Source organism: Rattus norvegicus, chromosome 19, assembly GCF_036323735.1.
Source record: "Rattus norvegicus strain BN/NHsdMcwi chromosome 19, GRCr8, whole genome shotgun sequence".
NCBI lineage: Eukaryota > Metazoa > Chordata > Mammalia > Rodentia > Muridae > Rattus > Rattus norvegicus.
This window is the reverse complement of record NC_086037.1, coordinates 45,281,109-45,290,378: the sequence shown is the minus strand read 5'-3', so window position 1 is coordinate 45,290,378 and position 9,270 is coordinate 45,281,109. Positions and strand designations below refer to the sequence as shown.

At 41.9% G+C, this 9,270-nt stretch overlaps 1 long non-coding RNA gene across 1 annotated transcript; it reads right to left on the bottom strand.

Annotated features, from left to right (window-relative positions):
• Window positions 1-1,013: 1,013 nt before the first annotated feature.
• LOC102549652 (uncharacterized) lies at window positions 1,014-8,238 on the bottom strand. The gene is made up of 3 exons (XR_005496974.2): window positions 8,106-8,238; window positions 7,937-8,015; window positions 1,014-1,131 (listed from the first exon to the last, which is right to left on the bottom strand). It is a non-coding gene; the product is annotated as an uncharacterized LOC102549652 (long non-coding RNA).
• Between the last annotated feature and the right edge of the window lie 1,032 nt (window positions 8,239-9,270).

The following is a 9,270-nucleotide window of genomic DNA, read 5'->3' as shown; positions in this document are numbered from 1 at the left end:
AGTGGAGCTCATGGGTTCGGTCCCCAGCTCCGAAAAAAAGAAAAAAAAAAAAGAAAAAAGAAAAAGAAAAGTGGAGCTCAAAGTTGCTTCCACGGAAACCCCATGTCCACTGTTGGCCATGATGAATACCACACCGGGAAGGACCCTGCATTGCATTCTCAACCTCCAAATTAATTTCTGATCAGCTAAGATGTCAGAGATAGACTTCATTAAACTTAAGGAATTGCCCAGGCCAATTTGGATCTGCTTGTCAGGGGGTGTCTGGCTAACACACACATCCAACTAGTTTTGAAGCTCGCTTTCCTACGCTGTAAGAGCTCATCTCCACCCACCCACACTCATACAATGGCCAATGAACCTTCCAGAAAGAACCCAAGAACTGTGCATGACCAACTTGTTTAGTTTAGTTGCCACATATAGAGGGCTTATAATAGCCTTACTGTTGCTTGGGGGTCGAGACGCAACCAAACTTCCCAGAGAATGGTCAGCCATTATTCATGACTCTAACAGTACCTATGTCCATCTATGCTTATATGATATATATATGGATATATATATATGGATATATATGGATGTGTATCATATATAAAGTTATATACTTATTTCTGTGCTTCATCCACTAAGTTTCTGCTGTATTTTGGATCATAAATGCCCCTCAGAGGCCCATGTGTTAAAAGTCTGCTACCTCTTGAGAAGTGGGCATTATGGAAGGTTTTAGCCACCAGGGGCGTGCTCTCAAAGGGCTTACGGGGTCCCAGTCTCTTCCTGTACCTTTCTTTCCCACCTTAAGGTGGGTAGGTTTGCTTTGCCTAACACTCCTAGATGATATGCTGCTTGCCCTCACTAGAGCCCTCACAGCAGAACTGTGAGCTGAACGCTTTTCCCCAGTGTTTTACTGCATTGGCAAAAGCTGACACAGACCCCTTAATCAGCAATCCAATGAAGTTCTGCCACGTCTGCTCTCCTTTTGCACCAGGAACATACGTCTTCTAACGGCCACGCTTTTACACGCCTTTCACGTTTACATATTTATTTCGTGCAGAAGACGGTCGACGTGAGAGGCGCACTACATGCCATGATCAGCAAGTCAGACGACAATACGGAAGTTGGCTCTCTTCTACCATACGGGGCCTGGGAATCAAAGTCATGTCATTAGGCTGATTGGCAAGTACCCACACCCACTGAGCCACCTCACTGGACCCGTTTACACCTCTTAACAAATAACTAACCTTTCTTTAAAAAGGTCCCCACAGACGAGCTTCAACTTTATTATGAGCGCAATGACCAAAGGATCCAAAGACTTTGGCCAACAGTGGTTAAGTGTTCCTATTGGCAGACCGATATTCTAAGATGAGGACAGAGTGTCTTGCAGTTTGTCTGTGTTTAATTCTGGGTCTTGCTTCTGCAGTTCTTGGTCTTAAATTCTATTTCTTTATTTGTTTTCCTTCTCCCAGTTTTGTACTTGGATGACTGTATTCCCACAGTGGGGTTATCCTGGCAACTCATCCTTTGGAATAAATTGCTTTTTGGCATAATCATTAATAAGGAAGTATAAGCCAAAATGTAGGCCTCTCTATTACAGCAAAAATAGATCTTAATTATACAAGAGCGAGGGATGTCCTTTGGCTGACTTGGCCCCAGGCTGAGATTGGCCAGGCACCATGGCCCTACCACAAACTGTAATTTAAAGAGTTGTAAACCGTACTCCCCTCCATTTCTGTCTCCTTGACCCATCCCAGCAACTGCCACAGCTGTTAAATACACAGCTGTCCTTTACGATCATCGTTCAGTGCTCATCATAGCACGGCTGTCTTGGTGCTCGGCCAAACTTGGATGATTTTTTAAAAGGTACCAGTTAAGAATACCATAAGTTAAGAATACATTTCTCCACAAATTCAAAGTTACGTTCCCTGTTCCCTTTCCCATAAGTACTAAAATAAAGAACTTCCTCTTCCTCATCACCACAAGCACAGTTTGCTGTTCTTCCCAGCACACAACACATGAAAAGCACTTCATCAGGAGGAAAAGAGCATCAAATCACAAGCCATGCTTGTGGCCCTTACAGTGCGTCTTAGAACTTATTCTTCATGGAAAAGCATATATGCCAATCTCTTCCAGTCCAGAGGTAACAGAATACACTAGTAAGAGATACATTGTGTTGGGAACAATGGCCACAAACAACCCTTACCCTGCTTTGTGAAAAATGTCTGAGGTCCAGCCTTCTTTGCTCATTGACTTTTATCCAGATGAAAGGATGTCTTTGACTTTAGTGTTGAGCTGGCTACTCAAGCAGTCAACTTCAGTGAGTACTTTCCTAAATGGAGGTGTAAGCTGTTTACTGTCATATCTGTGGTGGACACAGGCCTCATCGTGATCTCCCTGTGAGCTTAAATTCTGATGAGGGAGAGGCGTACAAAAGCAAATGATTTCTGTTCATCATGGTCTACACAAGGCATAGACTCAAGCAGCATGACCAAGTGGAGAAAGGAGTGGGCAGGAGAGAGAGGAGTAAACATGGGTTTCACAGGGGCTCTTGCTGGCACTGAATACCACTGGCCCTTAGAATCCCAGCAGAACCTCTCATTTCTCTTAGTCGTCAATGTGCAAGGTTGAAACAAGACCGCCTGCTGTATAATGTGCAGACTCACAGAAGGCCAATTTATCTCTTGATTCCTAAATGAAAATAACAAAAATGATGTTTGGCATCTTCCAACCACAAATGGTGAAGTATTTAGTCAAAGTGGAAACTAATTTGATTTTTCGTGGAGTTTGAAAAGAAAGCCAAGGAACTGTCTTGGAGAATGTCTTATGCTTCTCTAATCTTAAGGGTTTAGTAGATTTTCTAGCAATCATCCAAAATTATTTAGCAAGTCACCATGTTTACCATGGTCCTTGCAAAAGAGAGATATTTTACTGTAGGGTGTCTTCTGAGTTTGAAGAAGCCATTAAATCATTCATACAGCTAACTAAACCATCACTCACTAACATCCTGTACTGTTGCATTGTAACAGTTGTTAAGAGCTTACTTATCCTTCTCCCCTCATTGGAATTATTAATTATTAAGTTACAGGAATAGAATGTGCTTTAGAGTCAGAGATGGTGGGAGAGAGAGGGCAGGAGAGAGGGATGGGATGGGAAGGGGGAGGGCGGGAGAGGAGAGGAGGAAAGAGCAGAAGCGGAGAGGAGAGGAGAGGAGAGGAGAGGAGAGGAGAATACACTAGTAAGAGTATAGAGAAGGCAGAGGAGAGAGCTCCATTTAAGCAGCCAGCTCTGTGATTTCCCAAGAACCTATCTGGAATCTTCACTTCAGCCTGAGAAGCATGCTTGCCCTTACATGTGTGATGGGAACTGTGAAGCATTTAACACTGAAGTCTGTTTACTCAGGAGATCACAATCCCCTATAATAATGGAGTATAATAATAATATTGGAATATAATAATAATAATAATAATAATAATAAAGCATTCTAAGAAGGACATAACTAAAAACCACTATTAGCCTAATTTGAACAGCTATTTCCAAAATTTCTTTGAATTCAGTTATCGGATAACTCCAACGCCTGAAGGGTTTGCCTTAGAATATGATGAAGTAATTTTTAAATTTTAATTAATTAATTATTTTAGTATAAATGTGTGTGATGGTTGAATATGCTTGCTCCAGGGAGTGGTACTATTATGAGGTGTGGCCTTGTTGGAATAGGTGTGTCACTGTAGGTGTGGGTTTTAAAGTCCCTATTCTAACTGCCTGGAAGTCAGTCTTTCACTAGCAGCCTTCAGATGAAGATGTAGAACTCTCAGCTCCTCTTACACCATGCTTGCCTGGACGCTGCCATGCTCCCACCTTGATGATAATGGACTGAACCTCTGAACCTGTAAGCCAGCCCCAAATATAGATTGTCTTTTATAAGACTTGCCTTCATCATGGCGTCTGGTCACAGCAGTGAAACCCTAACTAAGACACTGTGTCTTCAGGTTTGTCTATGTACCTCCTGGATGCCTAATGAACCAGGAGGCCAGAAGATGTCGGACACCCTAGGACCACAGTTATAGACAGTTATAAACTGCCACGTGGGAGCTGGGAACTGAGTATGGGTCTCTGGAAGAGTAGCCAGTGTTCTTAAGCCCTGAACTATTTTTCTAGCCCTAAGGAATCATTCTTAACTCAATTAGTCAGATCTCTTTACTCTCGTGATTTACTGAACAGAATATACATATACACTGTGGAAAATAATGTTGCTCGGAGACTAAACAAGCCTGTCAAGTCTTAACAACCAGATAATGGACTCCAGGCTCACCAACTTCTAAAATGTTTGACACTTACATGAAATCATTAAGAAACATTACCAACGAATGAAAAGCGTGCCCTTTCTGGGACACCAATACTATGAGCTAGTCAGAAGCCCAGGAACCATGGTGGGTTTCTTCTCAGAATCTTTGACCTGTGAGAGAAGGCAGCCTCTAAAAGTCCTTTGGCGGTATAATGGGAACCACTGATTGTGTTTCTGATCACGTATTCAACAACAGACACCACTGGCCTTGGATATTCTACTTGACTTTTCTGGTGTGGTCTTTGTCAAATGGCAGCCAAGGAACGTCTTTGATTCTGCACAGCCACATGTGCATCTGGGTTTGATTTAGTTAACCTATCATCTATGCATCTGGGCTTGATTTAGCTAACCTATCAAGCTCTTGTATGCAACTTTTCAAACACATGGTTTTGCTTCTCTGCTTTTCAAGTGTGTTCTGTTTACATAAGCAGATGCTGCAAATTAGCTCTGAAAATACTGCAAATGGAGTAGAGAAATCCTTTCTAGGAGAGCTAACTAATGTGACTCTCAATACTGACTCAGAGACAGTCAGGGAGGTCCTAGAATTCTATGCAGGTCCTGAGGAAAAAGATAACAAACACAAATATACACAAGTAAATAGGCCAAATGGACTCAGGTTGTATGCTTGTGCGTGCATGTGCAGACACACACACACACACACACACACACACACACACACATTCACACACACACACAGACACCACATACGAATTATACAAATATGTATGTAACAGTAAACATTGAAGAGAGGAACTGAGAGAACATGGGAGAAACTGGGGGCAGGAAGAATGGATTTAATTTAAATACAATACTTATGTATGAAATTCTAAAAAAAATAAAAATTTTAATAAGAATATTAGTATAACTTATTCAAAAAGTTAAGCTGTTTCCCACTTACTCTCCAGTCCCTCAATATGGGTTGTCACCATTGAACCTGAGTGGAGGCCAGGAACCAGGATGCTTTGTGCTCCACTCAAGCATGGCCATGTGAATACCTTGGTCTTTGTCCAATACCTTGGTCTTGGCTGTTCCATTAAACCCAACCACTATTCAGACAAAAGGATAAAGTACTGTGTGGACTCATATTTGTGTGAATTTCATTAACTGGGTATGGGGTTGGTCACCTTTTTACTTCATCGTAAGGAAACAACAATTTGTAGACTTTAAGCCTGCCCCACGTAAGAAATTTTCTTTAATGCTGTTTTGAAAACGCTCATTTTCGAAGAGGAAATATTTTCAGTTGTCTTAGTCGTTGTGTAAAAATGTCTTGGTTTGGGATTCTTTTTGAGTCAGTCCCATCGGAAATGTATAAACTATGAAAAATAAATAGAATGGATTACGTCCCAGTGGATACCAGTGCTCACAGCCACTCTTTGCCAACGACTCTAGAAGCTGAAAGTGCTGTCACTCCACTCAGATCACCCCACTCCATGTCCTCACTCATCTCTATTACAACCCTGCCTGGATAAAATGACGATCCAGAGCAGTTATCCCTCAAGGACTCATACTCATGAGCTGGACCATGAATGCAGTGAGAGAGCCGACACTTGGTCCCTCCCACTCGATGCGTGGTCTGCCTGTCCACGGACACTACCCAAGAGCTTGTCAGAAACACTGACTCTTACCTGATACAGACCCACCAAATACAGCCTACAGCTTAACCAGGCCCTTTAGTAATAAACCGGAAACATTAATGCTTGAGAAACATTAGAGTAGACAAACTACAGGTATTGCTTTTTCTATGACTCGTGGCTTTGTGATTATTGCAAGTTACTTGGATTCTCTAAGTTCAATTTCCTTATCTTTAAAAACAAGCCAATATATTAAAGGTTCTTGCAAGAGTACAAAATACTGGGTTGGGGATTTAGTTCAGTGGTGGGGCACTTGCCTAGCAAGCACAAGGCCCTGGATTTGGTCCCCAGCTCTGAAAAAAGAAAAAGAAAAAAAAAAGAGTACAAAATACGGTTGACTGGGAGAAAGAATGTCCAGTGTTCTGGAGACGGAGAGATGCTCAGCGATTAAGAGTATTTAGGGGGTTGGGGATTTAGCTCAGTGGTAGAGCGCTTGCCTAGGAAGCGCAAGGCCCTGGGTTCGGTCCCCAGCTCCGAAAAAAAAAAAGAACCAAGAAAAAAAAAAGAGTATTTAGATCCTCTTACAGATGACCTAAATTTGTTTCCCAGCATCCACGTGGCCACGCATAACTGTCTCCAGTTCCAGGTGATCCAATGCCCTTTTCTGGCCTCCATGGACACCAGGTACATTTATGATGCATATATGGATATATCAGGCAAATGCTCATATACAAAAAATTAAATATTTTAAATAAAAGTTCTGATTGCATAGAAATGTGTCCATGAATAAGAGCAGTGTATAAAATATTTCAAAGTAGCCAACAGAAAAATTGATAAACAGCTAGCAGAAATATGTTATATGTTTCACTACAAAAATTTTGGTTAGGTTTGAAGAGAAAACTCAACAGTTAATTGAACACGCTGCTCTAGCAAAGGACCCATGTTCAGTTCCTAGTACCTACATCTGGTGACTCACAACCAGTAAATCCATCTCTCAGAGATCTGATGCCCACGCCTGGCCTCTATAGACACTGCACTCACATGTAGAAACACACAGATACACATGAACACATTATTTTTTTTCTTTTTAAAAGATGTATGAGGTGGTAAATAAAATAATTATTTATCTGACCCCTGAAGCTTTGGTTTTTGAGACAGGGTCTCCTGGATGGCTTGGAACTCCCACAAACACACTTACCTCTGCCTCTTTAGTCATGTGCCACCATGTGAGAGAGAGAGTGGCATTCAGCCTGCACCAGGCTCCTGCCTTCAGTTACTGCCTCAGCTTCCCCCAAGGAGGGACTGTGGCACGTACATATATGCCAAGTAAACCTCTTCTTCCTCAAGTGGCTTCTGGCCACTCGGCTCAGATATTTTTAATCACAGAAATTCAATGAAAGTCGGATACCCAGATTGATCTTAAACTGCTCAGCTCAAACAGCCTTTCTTCCGCCTTGGCCTCCCAAGTGCTTGACTTCTGAGTACTTATCACCATATCAGTGTAGAAGCTTATGTTAGGGCTGTAATTGAATTATATTTCCTGCTTTATATTACATTGTTTTTCCATCTATTACTATATTTTTCTCTTAATCGCCTATTTTCTTACCCGTCTTATTAATTCTCATGTCTGTTTCTCTCTTTCCCGTAGGACAACCACAGGGCACTTTGCAGGATAACTCCAGGCATAGCAGACTTGGCATTCCACCTGATATATACCAGCTCTACCTTAAAGCATGTGAGCACATTCTCAGTATGTGTACTGTTGTCTTATATATGGCTTTGATATACAACAAATAATGTTTGGTTTTTTTTTTAAGTCTCATGCCCTGGTATTAAAATTTCTGGTCCTTTGAGCAGGAAACATCGAAGCTACCACTCCTCTTGTCTGAGGAATTAAAGGCTGAGCAGATTGAAAGAGCGCCTAGGCTTCTTGGACCCACAGTAGAAGCAAAGTCACAGGGCAAACTATAGCACCTCCAAGCTAGAGACAAGCGGATGGATTAAAACAACAACAAATCGTAATTTAACAGATACCTACCAGGGAAAGCCAGAACAGGCCAGCCAGGACTGCAATTGAATTTCTGGGACCACACTGGAGAGATCATCTCTGAGGTCCCCTGCAGATCCATGATTTAAAAACAAAACAAAATAAAACAACAACAACAACAACAACAACAAAAAACAAAAAAAAACAAAACAAAACAAACCCTTGAGCTCTATCAAGTTCTCACAGTGACTGTGGAAGGAAAATCACCTCAAAACTTCCAAAACAGAAAAAGAAACCATTCTGAACTATGTTAGCACATTCTGTTCTCTGCCCTTGGGAGACACTGAAACAGTCTATCCTGAGAGAGTTCAGAGCCTGACTGGGCTGGAGAAAGGGAATACCAACTCCACCCCCTCCATCCATCCTGCCTCACCTAATAAGGAAGGAGGGCACAGGCCAAGAAACAAGTGAGAGCACAGTTGGGAAGCACAGGCACACTAGAAGGCCAAAACCTAATCATAGGTCTTTAGCACTCCCTAACCCCCCACCCGCCACACACACCTCACAACCACATCACTGAAACCACCAGACATACCAGATGGCAACAGATACAGTTGAAAGACACAAGGCAAGAATCTAAACCATAGTAAAACATGGCAGGGGGCCTGGAATGATCAGACTGAGAATATTTGAAACAGATATTTTTCTGTTTGCCAGAGGCTTTAATGGACAAAGTAGACACTATGCTAAAACAGATGACCAAGGCAAACAAAGATATGGAAATTCTACAGCTCAGTTCGGTGGCCTATGCATCTGTAATCCCAGCACTCAGAAGGCAAAGACAGAAGGATTGTAAATTCAAACCCAGACTGACCTGTGTGTCACATAAAATTCCAGTCCAAACTGGGCTATGACATTCTGTAATAATAATAAAAATTTTTAATATCTAAAAAGAAATACTAAATATAAAAATATGGCACAGACCAGGCGGTGGTGGCACACACCTTTAATCCCAGCACCAGAGAGGCAGAAACAGACAAATCTCTGTGAGTTCGAGACCAGCGTGGTCTACAGAGCAAATTCTAGGACAGCCAGGGCTACACAGAGAAACCCTGCCTCCAGTCTCAAAATAACAACACAACAACAACAAAATGGCAACAGAGTAAAGAATGTCTTTGGGAGGCTCATTCATAGAGCAGACACTGCTGGGGAAGAATCTTCTGGCTTCAACACATATCCATGAAAACTCTTAAGACTGAAAGTCAAGAAAAAGAGACTTAATAAAACCCCAGAAGAGTTCAAAGAACACCAACCTGTATATATGTGTGGCATGCATATGTGTATCTATGTGTACACACACACACACACACACACACACACACACA